This window comes from Micropterus salmoides, unplaced genomic scaffold (assembly GCF_014851395.1).
Source record: "Micropterus salmoides isolate LMB-PRFRI ecotype aquatic unplaced genomic scaffold, ASM1485139v1 Ms_hic_scaffold_9, whole genome shotgun sequence".
In the NCBI taxonomy this organism is placed as follows: domain Eukaryota; kingdom Metazoa; phylum Chordata; class Actinopteri; order Centrarchiformes; family Centrarchidae; genus Micropterus; species Micropterus salmoides.
Genome location: NW_024044681.1, coordinates 8,680,379 through 8,705,277, shown reverse-complemented (window position 1 = coordinate 8,705,277; position 24,899 = coordinate 8,680,379).

The following is a 24,899-nucleotide window of genomic DNA, read 5'->3' as shown; positions in this document are numbered from 1 at the left end:
GAGCACCAGATAATTAATCATAATTGCTGATCTCGCTCTTCTGCTTACTAATTGCTCTCAGTAAGAGCAAGTCAAGATGAGAAAAATATATTTTCCACTTCATCAGTTTAGCTAGATTCAGTTTGAAATCAGAGTTTGAATCTAAGTGTTTCTGCATTTATATGGGAGATTTTACTGGACTTTAATATTTGTAATTGTTACATTCCTCTGGATGGTAAGTCCAGGGGGAGGAGGAGCAACAATATTTGAAATAAAACCGGCAAAAGAGGACAGGAAGTCAGGGTTATGTGCAAACTAAAAAGTGTATTTATTACAATATTGAGAAAGGAAAACCAAACACAAAACTACTCTCTCAAAAGGAGACAGCGAGCAAACAAGGGAAGGCAACAATAAACACAGGGTAAATAACTGAGGGCTGAAAAGTCCTCTCTCCACTGAGGAGGTTAAAACTAAACTCTGTTCTGGACTCATGGAAGATCCAAGTCGGTGGTGTTCAACCCACTGGTTGAACGGGCTGGCAGTGGTCTGCTCACAGGTGTTGGTCTGCAGCGTGGTCACAACAGGTAGAAAGGGAAACAGACCAAGTGCTGTGAAAAAACCAAGCCTTCTTATCCTCCAGGCACTGAGTGGTGATCAGGCACACCTGCTGCCACTCAGTCATGCAGCCAAGGCATGGGGGGGAAGGGCCACAACCCGAGAGTGAGAAGGAACATACCCCAAATCAAACACCTGACCCTTAGGGTCGTAACAGTAACCCACAGAAAACAATCCACAAATGTGTACTATTATGCGCAAATATTTCACTGTCCACAAATGTGTATTTTTACATCTGTGATGTGTAAAATCATATCCACAAAAATACAGAGTGACTTCTACACACAAACCAGTTTTTGCACATTTGCAGATTGCTTTCTGTCAATTTGTGCGTAATGTTGAATTTGTATCTTCCTTTTTACACATTTGTGGAATCTTGTGCAATGTGTACAGCGGACATCTGTAAAAAACATATACACAAATATCTAAACTACCCAAAACATGTATTTTTACATTTGTGGTGTGTAAAATCATATCCACAAAAATACAGTGCAAATTGCAAATATGTAAAATTTACTTTGTACATATATTTTAATTTCACATACAAAATGTTTTTTACGCATTTGTGGATCCATTTTTACAGTTTTTGCACATTCACGGATCATTTCCAGTCAATTTGAAGGTCACATTACATTTGTGACTTCCTTTTTACACGTTTGTGGAAGTTTGTTCACTCTGCACCACAGATCTGTAAACAGAGATCTGTAAATGTGAGAGCAGTTTATTCGCTACACCAGCAGGTGGCGGTAGCGACACGAATATCCATTACAGTACCCAGGGTCATCTGTAGGAGACAACAACTTCTGCTTCTGCTGGACCACTGGACTCTACTCAAGTCTATATTTTTCTGTACAAGTGTATATAGTTTACTATTGAATACTTTATCACTGTTTACATTTATATTTAAATATGAACCTGACAATTGTGTTTGTAGTAATATGTAACACCTTCCTGTCAGAGCTGTGAAAGAAAGCTTTGTAAAAGTAAATGAAAAGCAGAGAACTTATGTATTCTATAAAGCCCAATCAGGAATACTGCATTTCAATTAAGTTATAACTTCTTTTGACATGAAAAACACAAAAAAGGTAAAAACAATACAAACATTGTTTGGGCATAAAAGAAGAAGATATACTTTATTTAATCCCCAGAGGGGAAACTCAATGTTTTCACTCTGTTATTATGTACACACACACACACAGGTCTGAAATACACCCACATGCACAAACACGACCCATAGCAACACACAGAGAGATGTCAGAGTGAGGGGGCTGCCAGTCAGTGCGGCGCCCCGAGCAGTTGGGGGTTCAGGAGCTTGCTCTAGGCCTCCTTTGACAGTGCCCAGGAGGTGAGTTGGCACCTCTCCAGCTACCAGTCCACGCTCCACAACTCTGGTCCAAGCTGGATTCGAACCGGCGACCCTCCGGTGAAACTTTGTGCAAGATATATACATACTGACAGAACAAAGCATTAGGTACACAGTAGTATGTTTATTCTCTTGCCTTGCATTCAGTCTTTTTGTGGTTTACCACAAGACGCAAATTAGACCATTTGATAAGACTTTGTCCTAGACACGCTTATCAGATAGGATTTTTGCTTTTAGTTGTTTTATTACAGAAAGTGTATGAAACCCATGACCCAAATAGTCATACGTTCTGTCATTGTGTTACTTATGGATGGAATTATGGTGAAAACTATTTATTCTTTTAATTATTGGGGGGTAATAAAGTTTATTAAATAAAATGTAATAAATTTACTACTTATTACCCCCCCAGCAAATGGCTAGTCATTTATTAGCTGCAATAGGGCTAGTCTGATAAAGTGATCATTGCCCCCTGGTGTCTAAGATGTCCCCCAGTAATGTCAGTCTTGGGTTGGTAGATCTCCTGTATTGAGGTGTCATGTAAACCATACTCCTACTTACTTTTAAGACCCTTATACACAGGGTTTCAATTGCTCCTACAAACAGTAGGTACAACAGTACTTTATTTATTTAAATATAAAATGTAAAATGTAAATGTAAAACAAATACAGTGATAAAGTATTCAATAGTAAACTATATACACTTGTACAGAAAAATATAGACTTGAGTAGAGTCCAGTGGTCCAGCAGAAGCAGAAGTTGTTGTCTCCTACAGATGACCCTGGGTACTGCAATGGATATTCGTACAACTCATGAGAGACAATGTCGCTACCGCCACCTGCTGGTGTAGCGAATAAACTGCTCTCATATTTACAGATCTCTGTTTACAGATCTGTGGTGCAGAGTGAACAAACTTCCACAAATGCGTAAAAAGGAAGTCACAAATGCAAATTGACAGGAAATGATCTGCAAATGTGCAAAAACTGCCTTGTGTGTAAAAATAGATCCACAAATGCGTAAATAACACTTTGTATGTGAAATTAAAATGTGTGTACAGAGTAAATTGTACAAATTTACAAATTGCACTGTATTTTGTGAATATAATTTTACAGAACACAAATTAAAAATACATGTTTTGGGTAGTTAGATATGTGTATTTTTAATTAATAATTTTTTTTACAGAAAACGTACACAGTACACATTGGACACGATTCCACAAATGTGTAAAAAGGAAGATACAAATTTAACATTACGCACAAATTGACAGAAAGCAATCTGCAAATGTGCAAAAACTGTTTTGTGTGTAATAGAAGTCACTCTGTATTTTTGTGGATATGATTTTACACATCACAAATGTAAATATACATATTTGTAGATAGTGAAATATTTGCACATCATTGTACACATGTGTATTTATTTTCTGTGGGTTACAAATATTAAAGTCCAATAAAATCTTTCATACATTTACAGCCTGTAGAGGGTGACCTGTGTGATGTGGTCTCTCTTAACCCTATCAGTCCCATGCCCAAAACTGTGCTTTGTAAAACTGTATTTCCATTTATTAGCCTCTCTAGTTCTCATTAGCTTAAAATATGAATGTATTGCAAATTTTCAGAACCACCAAGAAACAATTGTTTCAAAATATGTTCTATGAGAAATCTTGATGTCCCCAAATATGGCTCTATACATGGCAGAAATCCAAATAACCAGTGACATCTGTATTTCACAGTTCCTGAAAAAAAGACCCAAAAGCAGATCTCGGCAAGGGTTAACACAGTTTATTGAACAAAGGAATTGCGCTGGGAGGTTGGGCCAAAGAGGGTGTTCCTTTCTTGATCCAGGGTAATGGAAACAGAGAGACTGCTGGCGGGTTTACGGACAGAGCAGACTGGGAAAAGGGTCCAGGCGGCTGGCGGACAGGGTGTTTTCTGGTTGAGTAACAAAACCAAGGCTTGGCTGAGGTAGTCTGAGGCAGAGAACAGAGGATAGTCTTTGCGAACAAATAAATCGGAAAACAGGCACAGATTATCGGAGAGGCTGGTGCACAGACGTTACTTCACAATGATCCGGCAGTGGCCTGGATGTCTGAGCCTCTCCTAAAAAGCCTGTTCTAATTTTAAATGTTGGTGTTAATTGGCTATTTTAACATCTGGCCAGTGGACAAAAGTTAAAAATCAGCCTTTTGGCCAACACTGCCATATTTACAGTAAAGTTGATCAATGTATGTTGCCCCTGAAAATTTTAAAGACGCATTCATAGTAACTTTTTTAACTCTGGTTTTACTCAAAAGGAAACCATGTCACTAACCTTTCTGACAAGGAGGAACATAAGCAGTCGTGATAACTAAGTTTTTCTCATAAAAGAGCAGCACTATTGATATGTTGACAAACATCACTTAAAGGTGGTGTGTGTTATTCTGGAGAAATACCATGACAAATAGACTACCATGATATAGAGCGAACAATGACTCAGCAAGTAATGTAACATTAGCAAGGTTGTAGTGAAGCAAACTGTTGCTACACACCTGCTGTGAAGCTAACACGCAGAGAGGAGGATACAGTCCCACAACCAGCACACCAGCTCCAGACAGTGATATGCTCAACATCCTGCTACTATAGCTAACATCTCAACAACAACATAACTTGGTGAACTAGGAAGTAAGCTAGAAGTCCATGGGCAAGTCATTTAACATTACCTGACACACACACTACTGCTGGAATAGCGTTGTGTGGTTCAGTCCAAGCCACTTTGTTTGATTCCCATTGACAGAGTCCCGGCAGTGTGCAAACACCAGATTTATTAGATTTTTGAAAAAGGAATGACGGGGGATACAGTCATTGTCATGTAAGACTCATACTGGAAAATAAAGTGAAGAAGAACTAAAACTGCAGGGGAATTTTTGAGCACCTTTATGTCCAGTATTGAGGTGTGTGAGGGTAAATAATGTTTCGAAAAGGAGGGAGGCGAGCTGCACCTTTCACTGGGAGGTGGATTAGAGCCAAATGAATCAATCAGAAGTTAATACCTTCCTGGCCAGTCTTAACCTGCCTCTTATACACTCATGCACGCACGCACATACACACACACACACACACACACACACACTGATGCCTACACTACTGCCAGATAACCCTGAGTGGAGATTGATTCATGAGGCGAGTGTCAAGTTCAAGCCAAGGACACCTGAGCACCTGCTTACAGCTAGTACAGCTGAACACCACACGCAAGCAAACACACACACACACACACACCTGCCCAGATATATGCCACAAGGCCTTGGCAGTTAGAAAAGCACACACACATAAATGCAAAAATTAACATTTAATGAGAAATAATAAGCAGGTCAGTACTGACAGAGCTGCTTCAATAAAGGCAACCTTGCATGACTTGATCATTTAGAGTTACGACAAATATCATGCATTGTTTTAGGCTGTTATGAAACACTGTTATTAAAAAGTAGTGAAATGAATGCAACAAATTTAGATTTTCTGTACTCCCTGTTGTGTTTAATAATAAAAGTTTTACTTTTTTAGGCTAACCCAAGACAAATGAATGTATACTTCCTCAGCAGTGTTACTATCATAAAAGCAGCTTATTAACATTTTTATATAAACAATGGATCAAATATGTGTGTGTGTGAAAGGAGTCACTCATAGTGATGGACCCAAAGAGAATTACCATCAGACTCTTGCTTTATAGCACTTCCAGCTAATTGTTTTGGTTTTACAGCCCGCAACCTTACTATTTTTGTTAACTCTTACTGCTCTGATCGGCATACTTAGTGCATTACCTGGCCAGTACCAAACTACAGACAGACTAAGTTAGCAACTACCTGGTGAACATAGTGGAGTATTTAGCAGCGTGCCAAATATTATCCTCAGCAGTTCTGGAAGACCAAAACAGAGCTAAAAGAGATTTTACATTTATCAGGTGGACACAAACATGACTTTCTTCATATTTGACGGAGGTTTAAAATGGTAAACGAACTTGTATTTATACAGCACTATTGATATACCTACAAAAGCTTCACAACACTTAGTAGAGGCTGCCATGCAAGGTGCCAACTGCTCATCAGGAGTGATACAGCGTTCACGATGATACTAAGCTCACCCATACACACTCACGGAACAGCCATCAATTTGGGGGTTCAGAATTTTGCCCAAGGACACTTCGACTAGAATTAAATAAAAAAAGGAGCTATAAAAAAAACAACAACAAGTGAGTGCCCCAAGAGTCTAATGGTTGAGGTGCATATGATATAAGGGCAGCATATCCTTTGTTGCAGGTCATACCCCTCTTTCTCTCCACTTTTCCTGCCTCTTTCTTCACTCTGCATTGTCAAAGGCAAAAGGTAAAAAAAAACTTAAACTACAACTGTACTGTCTGTAGATCCTCAATTTTCACTCTAAAATGTTAAAACCAAGTGTTTCAAATATCAGGCCAACACATCTACAATGGATCAATCTGCTCTAGTAAATTAATGAACCAAATCCAGAACAGACCTTTTCATAACAATAAATAATGGGTCACATGCATCTATTTTGATTAGAAACCTTGTTTTGTGTTGTTAACTTAACGTATTATTGTTGTTTTATAGATGTTGTTTGTTAAAAACACTCTGGGCTTTAGTGCCACACTCTGCAACTGGCTATTTGACTTCCTCACAACCAGACCCCAGACAGTCCAGACTGACGGTAACACCTCCTCCACTCTAGTGTTTAACACCGGAGCCCCCCAGGCCTGTGTGCTCAAACCCCACCTGTTCACGTTGTACACCAACGACTGCATCCCCCGACGTTGGAACAGTTTCAGGTTCCTGGGAATCAGCATCACAGAGAACCTGACATGGTCATCGCACATCTCCATGCTGGTGAAGAAAGCTTAGAAACAACTGTATTTCTTGAGGAAGCTTAAGAAGGCAAATTCTTGTTAACCTTTATAGAGGAGCAATTGAACGCATCCTGACTGGAAGCATCACAAACTGGCATGGGAAGTGCACAGCCGAGGACAGGAGGGCTCTGCAGCGGATGATTAAAACCGCTCAGAAGATCATTCGTACCCGTCTTCCGAGCATCATTGATATTGGTAAGGTGAGGTGCCTGCAGAGCCGAAAGGTTACCAAAAGACAGTAACCTCCCAGTCACGCAGTCACAGACTGTTCACCCTGCTGCTGTGTGGCAAGAGATACAGAAGTGTCTGCTGTTGTACCACCATACTACAGTAGCTTCTTCCCTCGGGCTGTGAGACGCCTAAGCACTATACCATGTTTTATTTTTTATGATTTAATTATTTTTCACCCATTTACTGTATGTAATTTTTGTGTATTAAGATTAATTTTTGTAAGTAGCATAAAGGGAAGTACAACTTATATCTATACTACCCTGTGCTGTAAAATGATAAATTATTCTACCATGGTGTCTTCTGCCATATACCTTTAAAGCATTGTGCTGACTTATGGATTTAAAAAAAATCTGACATCTATAAACAATTATGTTTCGATTGTTATCTTCATTATGTAATTGATTGGTCACTAAAGACATAGGAATGTTTGGAAAAAACATCCATGCATTTAAGGGTTAGGTTGAATACCTGCATGTGCATGCTTGCTACATGTTTACACAAACTGTATACAAACAGACACTTTTTATTTTATCCTATTCTTGATACTTACAGCAAATACAAATGCTGTACAATGTTGCAAATGTACTACTGATAACATTTTGCCTGGTGGCTTTAAAATGATTTATTTATGTGAAACAGACAGTTCACTATTAAGCCCCTGGGCCACATTCACAATAGATGATGACAGACATGTGAACACACAGATGAACACACTAAAAACACATTTACACGCCCTCATTGGTGTATGTACAGAATATATACCTCTGTCTCCCCCTCAGTCTCACTTCATGTGTGACTCATGGGCAGGAGACCAGAGGTCAAAACTCGACACTGAATAAAATTCATGACTTTGCCTTCTTGCTGGAAGACAGAAATGTCTGGTGGCTTCATGGCGAGCAGATGATGCCTATATAGCGGCTTAACGCTGTCATCCGGATTAGTGTGTCATCAAGCTGCATTAAGGTCGTTGATTGTCGTGTGACAGTAAGGAAAGGCAAGCCAATTACGCGAGGTCAAAGACTGGAGCGATGTGCTTCCTTCTGAGGAACACATTCACCAGACTCTGCACTGGAGGATACATTTTCTTATGGCTGTAAATTGAGTATCTCGAGTGGCTTTGGCTTTGTTGTTCTGTCTTGTTTCCCATAAATAATGTTAGTGTCCATTCATCATATGCAGGCATGCAAACTGCTCAGGGGTAAAAAAGGTGAGAAGGATATGCAAGCAGAGAACGTAAGAGGGGTCTGTTTTTTAGCTTACATGTTGTATAGATAACATGCATTTGTCTACTGCAACAAGAGAAAGATACTGACATGCAAGGGTGTAACTTTGTGTTGAAAAGTAGTGGGGACATAAGGGCTCAGAATAGGGATGTGACGATACACTTAGCTTACGAGATGTGGCGATGCACCATACTGGTGTCACAAGAATGAGATAGAATAATCAAAGCTGAAATATATGAGTTCGGGGGTCTGGGGGTCCTCCACCAGAAAACTTTGAGCATTAAACACTTAATTTCCTGCATTCTGGAGACATTTCCTGTTCTGCCTTTCCTACATCAATTTATGATGAAAATGTTTTTATTTATGTAAAGGGAAACACAAAATTCAGGTGGCAGGTGACAATTCAAAATCTATAAGCATTACAGAATCTAATGCAGTGCAGCTCTCATTCTGTGTTGCTTTCACATATGTTTCTCCTGTAGATCAACTTTTCTCATGTAATATCATCCCTGCTCAATTAGCACACATGCAGGCACGATGTAGTCTTCGATCCTCTTAAAACCTTTCTCATAGCACTTTCATTGGTTCTTTGCCATTTCAAGTTGCAAGCTATATTTCAAAGCATTTTTAACCAACTCTTTCAAGAAGTGATGGGGACATGTCCCCAGCGTCCCAAATGTAAATAACACAGATGCTGTTGTTAGCCTACATTATATCCAGGTTGCTGCCACCGCTCTGAACAATTAGCTTACTTAACATTAGTGGTTAATAACAGCAGGCAAAGTTCTAAACTTAACAACATTACTGTATCTGACCAGACAGTTAAAATTGTAAGCTAGCTTACTTCAGGCTTGCTTTTCAACAGTTCGTTCGGCCTCTTTTACCATCCTCACGTGTTCAGCTGTCAGAATCCGCAGTGTAGCAGACTAGAAAAAGACCCTCGTTACGGTGTCTCTGATTGGCTGTTGGGTTAAGGCATTAAGAGCGACGATTGATTAGGCAGAGCCAGTTGTAAAGTTGCAAAGCTCAAGCTAGAGAGGAGAGGACTCTCTAAATAAAATGGGTGGACCTAAATGCTGTCTTAGCAACAATCTGCATGGATCTGCACAAATCACGTATGTGACCCATTTTGGTTTTAAAACGGCAAATTTCGCCAAAAGACGAGAAGTTTGCATGCCTGCAAATGAAATGTAAAGCCTTTATTGCATTCCAAAGAAAGTATAACTAAAGTGTAGGGCTGGGCACGTAAACGCGTTATTATTGCGTTAACGCATTAATTGATTAACACCACAATTATTTTATCGCATGTTAACACAGTTTTTACTTTATTATTATTAGTTTGAAAGTCCCTTGCTCACTGGCTCTGAATACCCATCCAGTCAAACCATGGGTCCCAGAAGGGGTGAGTTGTTGATCGGCCTGCTAATCAGCCACCCGAACAAGCAGTGGAGGGAGGGAGGCTTCAGCAGACTACGCTGTCATGTTTTTTCCATATTTTTCCTATATGCTTGTAAAATATCCACCGTGACTTGTAATGTCATTTCAAGTTTTTAACCGAGTGAAATCTGTGCGAGTGAACACACGCACTGACCCCGCTACACCACCACCCCCATGCTATCGTCCATCCCAATGTTTCAATGTAGTTTTGTAGAAATCGTCCCAACCCTACTGAACAGACTGTTTCTGCTGCTCCCTGATAAAAGATACCTGATGCTGATACCTGTTTAGAAATAAACCCCAAGAAAATTGGACTCTAAAAGTGCGCAATACACTACTTTAGAATTCATTATTCAATTTTACGCGTAACAATGTGATTAAGCAAGAAAATCATGCGATTAATCGAATTTTAATCGTTGCCCAGCACCACTAAAGTGTATTGCAAATTTCAGTTATTTTTGCATCTGTTCTATTGATTATGATAGGATTACACTCACCAAAGTCATTGCTGAGATCTGGGCACGTGGCTATAAATAGAACTGATGGTTCAACAAATACGAGCAGTCAGACGATCAGACGAGGTTGTAAACAAATCCACAGGTTAGGCTTATTTGGAAAAGAAAACAAAGGCAAATAGTAAAACTGCCACAGCTTATAGTTCAACTTTCCGCATTTTGTTATGTTGCTGCTTTCCCAGATCTCACCAATTACTTTGGGAATTAAAATCACATACGATAAAACTGATGCTTTAAAGCAGTGGCTGGCAATAGGTGGCCCGCCTGCCAGCAATAATATCTGGCCCGCAGCCAGATTGCTTTTGATAGCGGAAAAAAAACATATAATAAATTGATAGCGGCTGATGCTGAAATAGATCTCAGTCATGACAGCAACAGTTTCTCACATAATCACTTCCTCTTAAGTGATTGGGCCTCCAAAATAAAACGGATCAAACGCCAGGACGCACACGCACTGCAGTGTGTGTCCTCATAGGCTAATCAGTTTGTTAAACTAGGGAGGGAAAAAAAAGTCCACCAGATTTTGGGATCAATCATACAACTCCTCCAATGGGAGTCTCTCTAAGCCAAATGAGCACATGATTATCCAAGGGTTTGAAATAATTTCACTGAAATGATGTTCTGGCCTGCCATGTAACGGCTTGAAAAAAATTTGGCCCGATGTCAGACTTATTTGCCAACCCCAGATTTAAAGAAGTGGTATTATGCTTTTTGGCTTTTTCCCTGTCCTTTATTGAGTTATATATCTTTTTTGTGCATGTAACAGGGAGTTCCCATCTCCCACAGAAAACCCATAGAAATTTTTCTATGGAATTTCATCACTAAATCCTCTTCCAAGTTTTGAGGTGAGAAATCAGCTGTGCAGATTTTGAATATTGACAGTCCTGCCGTCACACAGACCGCTGCAGCAACAACGGCAAAGGAAAACACAGCTGGAAGGTTTTCATGCCGCTTATCTGTCCTTTTAACTTAAAAAAGAGAAATCTGTGTGGGTCGCTTGTGTGTGTGTCGCATTGAACATTACGTCGCGGCGGTTGTGTGTGGCGTTGCTATGACGACAAGCTACGTACTACCTCTGGGTACTGTCTGCAATGGAAAACGGAGCAGGGCCGAGTAGAGTCGAGTCTATCGATTTGCGCTATGGTAGCATTTTTCGGCAAGGCAGCATAGATCATCAGAACACCGGCAACAGTTCAACGTTTAGTCCTGATGGTAAGATGTGGAACAATGATGTTGTGTGGTTGTGGACTTGTAACTTATACCATCTGCTAGGTTACGGTCTCAGTCTGAAGCGGCTTTGATTTGGATCACACTACCTTGTTTCTTACAACCCGCCCTTCTCTGCTTCTAATTGGCTAGTAGTCCTTACCTGTACCATGTGCAACTCCCAACAAAGATTTAGTACAAATAAGAAGCATCACTCTGTAGCTCAAGAGCAGAGCGAACACACACAGGGTGAAAAGAGCAGCTGCAGCAATGTGCAGTATGAGAAAAATATGGTGTTTTTTGAAAATTAAACCATGTAAATCTGTTCTGGTACAACCCCTGAATAAGATTTTGAACCAGAAAATGAGCATAATACCACCTCTTTAAATCTTTGAAAATAACACCCAATTGTAGATTTCCTTTAAAAGAAATGTAGAAGGCAAATCCTCACTTTCATGTGGTCTGTTAAAATAAGTTACTAGAGATTTGAATTGAGGTTTTTAGTAAGAAAAAAGGACGGGGAAGCTGGCTCCTTTAAAGCCCCCCTCCAGTGTATTTTGACATTTCTATCGTATTTCATATTTTTCTAAGTCATATCCTTACAATGTTGATTACCCACATAGTTCGCCAAATATTTTTTGACAAATAGCTTAATTTTGTGCTCAAAGTTGCAAAAGTTGCTTAGTTGTTAAAACGGGGTGGTGACCTATGACCATTGTAATTCCATAAGTCATACGTCATTCTCCAAGCTTGCGCAGGCGCACTGTCACGCGTCGTTAAAAAACTGTCACGCCGTCATGCATTGTTAAGTCAGAGCATCAAAGCGATAAAAACATCGTTGTGAGCTAGCTAACCAATTTATCATGTAATTTAATTACAGTAGGTATGTCTCTCTGTGTCTGATGGTCGGTTTGTCTTTCTAGTTTAGTGAGCTATGTTAACTAAGTTGTAGTTAGCCAGGTGTAGTTAGCTAGCATAGTTATTGCAGAAAGTTAGCTAACAGAGGGTCTTCATTTTATTTTTTAGTTTCGTCCTCATGATTTAGTGTGCTGTTCATTTTCATTATGGCATTTGAGCGTGCGGTGTTGGAGGACAGATGACAGAAAACGCGTCGCACTTTCACCTGCCACCGTCTGCAACATGCATTTTACTGACGGCCGTTTTACCAATGCATCGGCGGAGGCAGTGGTATCAGAAGTCTTTACATACAGTTCAACAGAGTAATAGACCCCCCACACCTCCGCGGTAAAGTAAGCACACCATAAAACGTAGTGGGAGTTATCATGTGCAGTGCGTGACATCGACTGTATAATTGATAACAGCTGATACGCGCACATTAGTTTCTATCATGGTAAGTAATAGCTACTCCTGCCAGACAGTAAAGTGGACTAAACTTTACAGTGTAGTTGTGACGGAGCGGCTCCCTTCCAGCCTCAATTAAGCCGGTCATAAACCTCGCTATTATGCATTTTTCTTCTACTATTTAAGTAGCGCGACCAAGGGTGCACACTTGTTAGTTGTACTCTTCTTTAAGCATACATTTAAACAAACATCAAACACTTACTATGTGTCGAGATGCATCGCTGCTCTGTTTTCCATTCAGTTTGGCAAAATGGGAGCGTAACATTTCCGTCTTTTAAATAGCATGTTCTCGCGCTTTCATGGTCATGTGAACTGCAAAATTATGGTTTTTGGTTGTAGTAATAATTTGTGATGTAAATAACTGTTCCAGGGGAAGGAAAATGTTGGTGGAGATGGATATAATTAAAGTTGAAAATATGTCGAAGTATAATAGATGAAGGTAGTAAAATCTATTTATTATGTTGTGTAAATAATGGTTAAGCCTAGTTGGAGGGGCTACTGTCTTTAAAAGTCGCAGCTTTGGGCCTGTGAGGGCAGTCTTGGCCTGGTTACAGAAGAGGTAATTAGTGATTTGTATTTTGTGTTTTTTGTGTAACTTTATTATTGAGTAAGTTATTAATTTTTTTTTTCAAATAGTTATTTTTTTTGTTTTGTTTTCTTTATGCAAGTTTTTTTTCACTGTTTGCACTTTGGAGGCCAGCATAATAAAAATCACCCACTATTTTTCGACTACGCCTGTGTTTTTCCCTATTTTGAGGAGTTTGAAGAGAACCACGCTACAGTAGTGATGTTAACACAGCATATCGTTAGTGAACACTCCAGCCGGTCAGCTTTTAGTTGTCATGGTAATTGATTACGCTCGACTATTAACCACACCCCCATTCTCTGTTTGAGAAAGAACGTTCACCAAAAACGGCAGTTAAAACTGGCTGGAGGGGGTTTTGAGTGAAAGATGGCAGCCAGCTAGGCTACTGTCTGAGAGCTGAGGAAAAAGAAATGCAAGACAATTCACCAGACTTTTAAACAAAGAAGAAATGTTTTTGTTTCATATTATATCACACCAATTAAATTGAAATATACTGTATGTGATTTATTTATGTAATATATTATTTATTAACCATACTATTTCACTAGAAGGGTATTATTTTGTTTTATACAACTAGGATAGTTATTGACATATCCTACTTTTTATCTATTAGTATCAATATTTCAATGAATTGCAGATGAGAAAAATCAACATTTATTTTTGCTACAGATAAGAATGTTACTTATGCAGTGACCAGCAGAAGAGGTACTAAATGAAGAGCTATTTGGTAGCCAAGCAGGCTCTCAGAAAGGAACAGAGCCACTTGTCAAAATGAGATTTTTTTCACAGCTAGTGCTGAACTCTTACATTTTCTGTGTACTTCTCTTTTCCGTCTTCTTTGTCTGTGTGTGTGTGTGTGTGTGTAGCTTCACTCTGTGCACTTGGTGCAGCTACTCATCTGTCTCCAATCAGTAAGTAAGTAAGTAAAGTTTGTCTGTATAGCACCTTTCACAGATAAAAATTACAAAGTGCTTCACAATAAAATGTAATACAATACAACATAGTACAATACAATGCATAAGAAAATGTAAATACATAAAACATCCCCCGTCTAACTAAAAGCCTGCTTGAAGCCTGCTTGAAGATAACTTACTTTTTGTATTTCACATGAAATGGCAAAAATACATATATACAACACATTAGGAATGCACAGTAGGAGACGCTCTGACAGTTTCAGTTCTAACATATAATCATGTCCTCGCATCTTATCTTCAAACATTCCTTCTTCCTTCATAAAAGGAGAGAACCTGAGCAACATACATACCTTTACTGTCAATTGTACTGCAGTAAGTATAAAATACAACTAAAGTGAAGGAAAAATAACAATAAAAATAAAATAAAATACAAAGAGGTGACATTGTCTTATTACTGGTAACCATCTTTGATCAAACCTGTCTGATATGAGCTGCAACCTTGCTGTGATTTTCTCCATGATGAACACACTTTTTACTCTTTCTCTCCATTCCATTATACTGGGAGGCTGTGGCTTCAACCAGAGGCTGTAATTGTTTTCTTTGCTATTAAAAGCAGAGTTCTCAGTAAGGAAGTCAAGTTCTTATCTCTAACATCATCAGGTACTATACCCAATATGTACAATGCTGGATCTAAATTAAAGTCAATACCCAAAACATGTTTTATTTCTGTTTTAATATTCTTCCAAAAATCTAAAATCTTTGGGCAATCCCAAAATATATGTGTAAAGTGCCCTACCAATCCGCAACCCCTCCAACATCTCTCCTAAGTATTACTGTATTTGATGTAATAGACGGAGTGTTAAAATACCTAATTTTTATCTTCCAATCAAACTCCCTCCATGTTGGGCTGCTAGTTACCTTATGTCCTGCTTTGAATGTTTCTTCCCAGTGTTCATCTATTGTCATAATATTTGCTTCCAAATCCCATTTTTCCTTGACATCCAAATTGTATGGTTAGATTCCTGTTGTAGTAGCCTACCTTGTACAATTTTGATATAATCCCTTTCTGTGTCTGTCCTTCTGTATATGCCATTAATAATTCTTAGAGATATTCATGTCCATCTGTTATATCCTGCATCCATCATAGATGGCAAAAAATTAGGGTTTGTTGAGATTCGGGTGGCTCTACAGATGGAGTTTGACAGTTTTCATTTCTTACATACCATTGACCATACTCTCATTGTCCCCCCGATCCAGACATTTTTCACTTGCTTTTTAAAAGAATCGACACAATTCACACAACGTAGAAAAGGAGGCAATGCATTCCACAGCCTAGGTGCCACTGCTTGAAATGATCGAACGTCTACCAAAACCATTTTAAAACGGATCCAGACATTCTAACCAGACCATGGAGTCTATTTATCATAATATTATGATCAACAGTATCAAAAGCGGATGAAAGGTCCAAGAGAAGTGTGTATTCCTTGGAGTCAGCTGACATCAGAATGTCACTAGTATTTTTAGCTTGTGATTCTCTAAGAAAAGGGTGAGTTGCTCTGCTACAACTTTTTCTGGAATTTTTGACATGAATGGAAGTTTAGATAGTAACCTGTAGCTCCTGGGTTGTAATGGATCCAAACTACTTAAGTACAGGCTTAAGAACAGCATGTTTAAAAAAAAACTAGGAACAACACCAGTTAAAAGTGAAGTATTAATCATCTCCACAATACAGGGGCCAATAGAATCAAACGCTTGTACAAATAGCACAGTAGGGAGAACATCCAACAACAATCAGCTCAATAACTTCCTGGTTAAATGCTCCTGGTTTCCTGCTACTCATCACCAGATTGTTCCCAACCTCAAATGGTCGAGTACCTTCGGCCAACTTATTGCCAGAGGACTTTTTTGCGATCCCTTACTTACAAGGCAAATATTTGTGAAAAATGTGGCTTCATCATGTTACAGATTGCTACAGAACTTTTCCTCACATTTTACAACCCTGTGAATTTCACTGTAGTTTTATATGCATTGTTGACATGGAGAAACATACTTAAAATAGAGCCACCATGGGGCCAGTATCTACAACTGCCTAATAACGCTGGCTTCACAATTTAACCATAATGGGTACCACTCTGACCTCTTACTTAGCAACCCAAATGAAACGAAAATTGCCCATGGAAAAAGGCCAACCTGCTAAAAGTTTTTCTGTCTACTTACCAATTAAAACACCCACGTTGTTTTAGACAGAGACAGTTACTCAGTTCTACTTCAAGACCGTAAATGGTTCCTATTTCACTTTTTAGCCAAGGTTTTCCATAACAACAGCGTACTCCTTATGGACCAAACAGGGCAATAAATGAAAAGCAAAGGGAGATCAAAAAACAGAAAAATACATGCAGAGGAAGAGAGACAGGGCAGAGGGGAGAAAGAAAGAGAAAAGTGAAAGAATACAGAGAGGACAAAGATTTGAAATAGAATGACTATCAAAATCTTCATGACTGCAAACAAACTGCAGAAACAATATTTTCATGAACTGGATGCCATTTGACATGCTGGGCTCATTGTTGCCCCAGGCAACCCAGGCACCCTGCTCAGGTGAAAGAGAGCAGCTGCCGTGGGCCATAATAACATATTTACCTGACTGTTAATGAAGAGAGTGGACTCTCAGAGGCCCAGAGGTCACGCTGCCTGTCACTGACAGCCTCTGCTCATCAGATCATACCATCTTATCTTCCCTGCAAAGGAATGAGTCATTGATTTTCAGATGATATCTTTGTGGATATCATTTGTGGACTCCCAGTCGTTCCTTCTACAGAAGTTACAACAAAAACGGAGATACATAAAAGATAAAATGCTGGTAAAAAAAAGTATTTCCATATTAAAACATATTACAGTGAATAGAAATTGAAACAACACAGTGTCACCACAAACATAACTTAAGCTGGCTGACCTATTGACTGTGTTGGTCTCAATTGGGAAAAAGAGGATAGTAAAGTTGGGGTTTATCTTAGTTTTTTGGACCGGTGATGGCCTAATGATGGTAAGATCAGTCAGTCAGTCTGTCTGCTCTGTCCCCAGAGGATGAATTCTTATGATTTACATGAAATCCTGACAAGGCTGGACTATCATTCAGGCGAAGCAGTTAATTGCCCCTGAGTACAATGCATTTTGCTGTAGATCACAACATTAAGTCGATCACAAGCTTTATCAAAATCTAATGGGTAGTGTGTCATAAAATGTACTGAACAGGTTCCCCAGAGGATGGACCCTCTCCATCTTCTCTAGTACCATTTAGAAAACAAGCTGTGTCCAAATCTAAAATCAGTTTCCCATGTTATGAACATTTTTATACTCACCAGAAGATATAAACCTTTAAAACTAAACTAAAACACAACTAAGAACAGCAAAAGTGTAAATTGTTCAGCCCATCCAACACTGTTGTACTGTGGGGTCTAAATAACACTACAGTCTGTAAAGGCCCCCAGCAGGGATTATTAAAGTGGTCAGTCGATTGCTGATGGGGAGTAGGAACAGGGAGATACTCTGGATGAGTCAACAGTCTCCAGAGCATCAGGATGGCGATGAGACTCAGCTGAATATATATGAGCTCATCTGAAATTCAGGTTTGAGTTCAGGGGATGGGCAGGGAAAAGGTCAGCATCATCAAACCTGCACTGGACACATTTTGTTCTTACACCTTTTTCTCAGTGACAGAAGAGGGAAGAGTTTGTGGACATCTAAGCTCCTCCCTCATCCTGCACATAAGCAAATAGCAAACTGAAATCATTAGAAAATTGCAATTATTTTATCTTTTACTGCAATACTTGCAAGTAAAGTATCTACCAGAAATGTGCGCTTGCATGCATTGGCCATCACAGCGTTTTTTCACCCAGGGCTACAGTCAGTCTGAGCACTCCTATTTGTTTTAAGTGTTTTGCTGGATATTCACACTGTAAGTAGTTGACATGGATGAAAGTTAGATATTTAGGGAGGGAGACCGAGCATTTTTGTGGTTTTGGGTTACTGTAGTGGTAGAATGATTTGTCATGAGAACAATTTTCTAAACAGTATTTTGTGGTTTGTTAAATTAATATTATTCTATTTCTGCATATGATATGATAAATAAATGACAGATATGTTACAGTGCTCTTAACGAGGCGAAACAAGTTAGGCAATATAGTATTATAATAATGCCAGATCTTGCTGCATATTTAAAAAGTGTGCTACAGAAATGTTCCAAGGTTCAACCTACTGTATACAGTGTGTGTGTGTGTTTGTGTGTGTGTGTGTTTATGTGTATATTACCTTTTATTACTCGGAAATAAGGAAATATCTGAGCGGGGATTTTGACTGTCAAGATGTGTTGGCCACCACTGTAAGAAGCAGAAAGCACACAGCAGGGGCTAAATTTCATTTCCTTTCCGTGGAGATTCTGTTCAAATAGATGCCGATAAAGATAATTGTGCGTGAGAGCTGGAAACTGGAAACAAACTGGGAGCATGAGAGTGCAAATGTCACTCAGATAACACTGTATCCCGCAGGGGAACACTGCCCTTTTATGATGGACCATGGTAAGCTTTATAATGACCAGCTATTGCTAAAGTGAAAGGACTTTCTGTGGACGCTGCTTCCTGCAGGAAGAAAAAAAAAACAGAAAAAAATAAATAACATTAAAGGTTGGTACGGAAAATTGCAACTGACTCCCACCATATTGTATAAAATGGAAGGAAATTTGGTAAGGGGTGGTATTGAATTAAAATTGTTATTCAGTCAAACTGATATAAGAGCCCTTGACAGTGTGTAATTGCAATCAGTTAAATTGCTTAATTCAAACGGAGAGCCATGGGGAACCACAATTTGCAGAGAGAGATAGAAGAGACAGGGCAAATAAGGGAAGGAAGGAAAGAGAGAGCATGTAGACAGAGATTGTGAGGATTTTATTTACTTTATCTTAACTACCTCTAACTATGTTTACATCAGGCTGTGCAATTAATTAAATCTGGATTTATGTTGATTTTATTATATTGTGCCTGTGAATATACCTGATATGTGAGTAAGTAAGGAATATCATTTCAATGTTTGTTTCAAACTTGAGGCTAGATTCCACCAGGTGCGGCTGCGTTGAGTTCCGGCTTTGAAGTGGCCGCCAGAGCTCATCGTGGCCATTCTAGACAAGGCTTGTGATTCCACCAGAAGCTTTTTATCTGTCCTAATTTTATTTGGCAAACAACGAAAATGTGCATCACAGCCAACCTCTAGACAGAGCCAGACCCGTTACTTTGCTGAGTCTCAGCCCATTCAATTATTTTGGTTCTGGTCTTTATGATCAACTGTTCTGTTTTGGGGTTTTTGCTGAATATATGATTCTCGTTCCCATATTTATAGATTTTATTTATAGATTTTTTTCTGAGGGTGGCATGGTTGTGCAGTAGTTAGTACTGTCGCCTTACAGCAAGACGGTCGTGGGTTTGAACCTTGGTTGTTTGAGGCCTTTCTGTGCGGAGTTTGCGTGTTCTCCCCGTGTCTGCGTGGGTTCTCTCCGTGTGCTCCGGCTTTCTCCCGCCATCCAAAGTCATAAAGGTTTGGTTAATTGGTTACTCTAAATTGTCCTTCGGTGTGAATGTGAGTGTGCCCTGCGATGGACTGGCGACCTGTCCAGGGTGTACCACGCCTTTTGCCCGATGTCTGCTGGGATTGGCTCCAGCCCCTTTGTACACAGGATAAAGCTGTTGACGATGGATGGATGTTTTCTGTTTCTGTTGTCAGACAACAAAATGAGTATGAAATAGAGATTTAATCAATGCTCATACATACTAAATGTTAACCAGCAGTTTTTCTCAAGCTGCTTTAATGCAGTGCTAATAAAATCCTTTTGTTTTTGTATTTATTAAATTTTATGATTTGTATCGTCATCTGATAAAATCAACACAAATACAGGTTAATGACAGCATTTGTACAGTATGATCGGCCTCAGTTTGCACCGCCCTAAACTCATGTGTTTGTTCACATTCTTTTTGTTAATTGACTTTGTATGCTCAAAAAACATTTTACTTCTCCATATGCACTAATGTCTTGGGGAAAATGGCCTTGAGCGCAGGACATTCTTTCAAGAAAAATGTTTTGCTACGTTTTATATGAAGCTTGAGCTGCAGTAAAAAAAAAAATGTGTGAAAGGATTCCATACTGTAGTTCATCTTGGATTACTGATCCGATCCCAAAACTCATCAAGCATGCATGGAAATAATCTTTTATTTTCCTCATTTATTAACGTTATTTACCAAGGAACCCCACTGGAGTGGAAAACTGGTAAAGGTGGTGTGAAGTGGTTTAGTTCTATGTACCATAATGTATAATCAGGCATTAAAATGGAGTACTTTACAGGTCACACCGTTTGCTAAGTGTGTGAGAGGTAGATGAAGAGGATAAAGAGAAATGAATAAAAGAGGAGGAGGAGGAAGAAACAAGGAGCTCTGTCACATCCTTTCATTATTTCATCCAGTTCTCAGCAAAAGGAGAGGTTCCTCTGATTGAAATAATACATTTGGAGTGTTAGTAATGCCACCGTAAGTGCTGCTGGAGGAGTTGGGAGAATGAAAACCTCCCTGACTCAATCTCAGCCAATCACATTATCCCCTGATTTATGAAACAATAGGCCAGAACGCCAGCAACGTTGAGTGCAAGAGGTGCTGGCTGAAACCAGATCTCTGTGGCGTTCCAAAAGGAATTAATTGTTAAGGATAGAATCACATTTGAATCTTAATATTATCATATTATCAATAGATTCTTAAACTTGGTTTGGTTCGGTTTTATTCGCAGATAAAACAACATACAGCATATATAACATAGGAAAACAAAATTAAAACGTAAGATAACAATAAAATCAATAAATAGCATTAAACTACTATGTTGTGTTTCTTAGTAATATAATACAATACAGAAGATTTTAAAAATCCTGTTTCCTGAGACAATATCGAGCCTTGGTAAACTTAGAAAAAACTTGGAGGCATGATCCAGCTCCACTTTTATGGAATGCTATTTAATAGATATAGATAGATAGATAGATAGATATAATATAAATAAGTAGGGCTGACCCCTAATAGTTGAAGATTCGATGCTTCGATGGGCGGAGCCTGATTTGACTTTCAATCTCACAGTCGAAGCTTCGCAGCAAAACAAGGATCATGCCATTTTGGCGAGTTGCCAACGCTCAACGTCTGATTTTACATAGAACTACCAGTTTTCTCCAGTTAATATACAGCCTATTAAAATACACATTTCAAAGTTTAATGCTGTAAATGAACATGTAAAAAGAAAAAAACTTTCAATAAATGTATGTAAATAAATCCAAAATTGTAACCCTAACCTTGGGGCGTCAGTGCGCATGTGTAAGCGTAGCGTGTATGTGCGTAGTAGCAGAAGAGGAACACTTGCTGAAGAGACGAGCGGAGGCCCAGCTTCACCAGGGACTTTCGGATAATTTATCACCGTCGATGAACCACACAAAGAATATTATCGTTTTTTAAATAGCCAGCTACTTGAAATAGACCCGCGAGGAACTGCAATGTGCATGCAGTTGTCGGCAGCACGGAATGGACGCAAAACCGCATAAGGCCGGTGAATGACAGGTGAGAGAGAGAGAGAGAGAGAAAGGAGTCTTCAAAAAGCCTCAGTTGAGCTAGAACTTTACAGTCTAAGTTGAATGAATAGAGACTGCAGCTCTGCAGCTTCTCAAGATTAAAGCAGAGCTACTGTGTGTAACCCCCCCCGCTCGCAATCGCCACACACAAAAACACACATGATTAGACTATCAGTCGACTGTAGGCAGGACTTGACGATTCTGATTCGACTATGTAAATCCTTAGTCGGGGACAGCTCTATAAATAAGGATATTAAACAGATCATGAAATAAATAAACGAGACAATAAATGTATAAATAAATATATAGATGAGTCATTTCAGCAAATAAGCTGTATTCGTTCTTGCTGCTTTGGTCTGAATCTATGAGATAACCACGCCCCATTTATATGAATATGACAGATGGAAATACAAAGAGCAGTAGACCACATCTGCTACATATGTGTGTACAACATGCTTCTTAGAGACAAGAACCTGGATTGTATATATTTTTACTTCGATTAAAACTCTGGGCAGATTTCAGACTCCAGTGTGCTTTGAGATTTGGCTGCTCGCACCATCTCTGAAGCTCTGTTAAACATTTCATCGACCACTGGCCCCTAGTCCTCCAAGAGTATTTAAAACAAAGGTTGGGTAATTGCACAAACTGAATGGCTCCATTGTGACACAAGGCTGAGGCAGGAGATCCTGAAGTAGTTCAAAGAAGGACCACGACTTAAAAATGGGGTCAGTCTTTTAGTTGTGTCATTCCTTGCCAAAAAACAAACTTGCTCAGATCTTTGAACATGAGTTGTTTAGCATAAAATTGCTGCTTTGATTTCTAATAATAGTGTTCTGGGAGGTCCACTTCATCGGTGTGGCAACGTTTTGTTACATTTTATCGGGGCTGACGGGCGGGTGTTCACAATCTGGACTACACCAAATGGGATTTGAAGGAGGGAGAAGATAACAGGTAGGAGTCTCAACCTTTAGATATCTTGGTACTGAGACTGACAACAGTCTCAAACTGATTACACGATTATGCAGCGGCACAACAACTGAACAACCTTACAACAAGCTCATTTTAATTCCAACCAAAACTGGCCAAAGTCATCAGCCAGACATCTTTTTTTCATGCTGCTAATGTTTTTAAAAGCTGCCGCATTTGTGCTATGTCTAACAGTGGCTACTGGCAATATTGCATTTTTATAATTGTGTAATATCTTTTATGTTTTTATTGCAATTTATTTAAATGTATTTAATACTACAGGGACAGGGGGCATATGGGGCATAATACCTTCAGGTGACGCACGGCTTCTATACTGTGTATATTGTCTTTTGTATTTTTTGCTACCAAGTGAATTTTCTTTTTTGGATTATTAAGTTAAACTTTACTTTAGATAGAAGGGATGGATGGAAAGAAGAAATGGCATCTGTAATATTTAATAATGAAAGAAAGAGAAAGAAAGTAAGAAAGAAAGAACAGTAGATTAGACTTAGATAGATATATTTCCTGCTCTTTTTTAATTTCCCCTTACTCTGTGAAGGACTCCATGGCTTTATTCCCTGGATATGAGAAAGCACTACCAGAAAAGTCAGCAGCAGCAGCACCAGATCCTCGTCTTTTGACGGGCATTGTGGGTGATTGGATTGTCTGTATCAGCGTGTCTGTGGGTGAGAGCCGCACGATAGAGACCCTGAAGCTGATTAAAGGATGGCGCCTTCCGCCTCCTTCTAAACAGCTTGTGACAGGCTGGAGTCTGGCGGGCTCCACGGAGGCTCCTGCTGCAGTGAGGCGGAGACTGGAGGTGCCATCGCTGCTTAGACTGTGTGTGACAGGAGCTGCTTTTCAGAAGGACGGACAAAACCCACAGAAATCAATGGCTGCTCAGCAGCAGCAGTGTTGCAGTTCTGGTTGACTGCTGCTGCTGTGCTGTTTTTTTGCAGTCTGAAAGCTGATTTGATTGTTGTTAGCTGGTGGATTTGAGAGCGAGAACAGGAATAAATAAAAAAAATAACTCCCCAGAACGTCCTTTTCAACCTTAGAAGACTTTTTTTTGAATGGCAGACCCACAAACAGCGGCTACATGCAACAGTAAACACAGAGCAAGGGGTGAATATAATGACTTTGCTCGGTACAACACAAAGCCCGTCTCAGCTGAAAGCAAGGTAATGGCTACGAAAGATAACCATAGGCAAAAATACCAGGTATTTTCACAGAATCAGGGGGAAAACATTATCCAGAGCTGTTAACAACAAGAGATTACCAGGCTTTCACTTTTGACATTTTCTTCTGTTCTTTTAGCTCCAAGGACACTAATTGCCCCTATTGATTTTCATGAGAGAGCACACAGCATTTTACCCTTTTCAGCCACATCAAAAGAAAGTCTGAAATACTTTGCACTGAAGCAAGATAAATGGAGCCTGGTCATACATTTTTCTCTCCATGTGTCATCATATATTATTCACTGCACAACCGGGAGAACCCCTTATTTTAACGCTAATTTATGCAAACAAGAGTTGCATTCATCAGGAGCCATTACGGGTGGTTGCAGACAGGCCTCTCAATTATACTTTTACATGTGATTTTGGGTACACTTTTGCTACACAGAGATCTACAAAAGTATGTGGCAATTTTACTGTGTGGCTCAGCAGCTATATAGCCTACATAGCACCAGTCTCTTGCCCACAGTTACTAGATCATGTGACAGAATTTTACCCCTCTGTACTGACTCCCCTGGCTATATCTAATACACCCCGACAATCGCAGTGTCATCTGAGAACTTCTGCATGTGGCATGTACTGAAGTCATAAGTTTAAAGATTGAAAGACTGGGAGAGCACAGTCCCCTGCGGTGCGCCAGCACTACTTCTCAGAGGAGCAGTCTCAAAAATCAAGTCAAACATATTTGCAGATCTCTGCCACGTGAAAAGCGTAGAGAGGCCCACCTGAGTTGCAACTGATGACT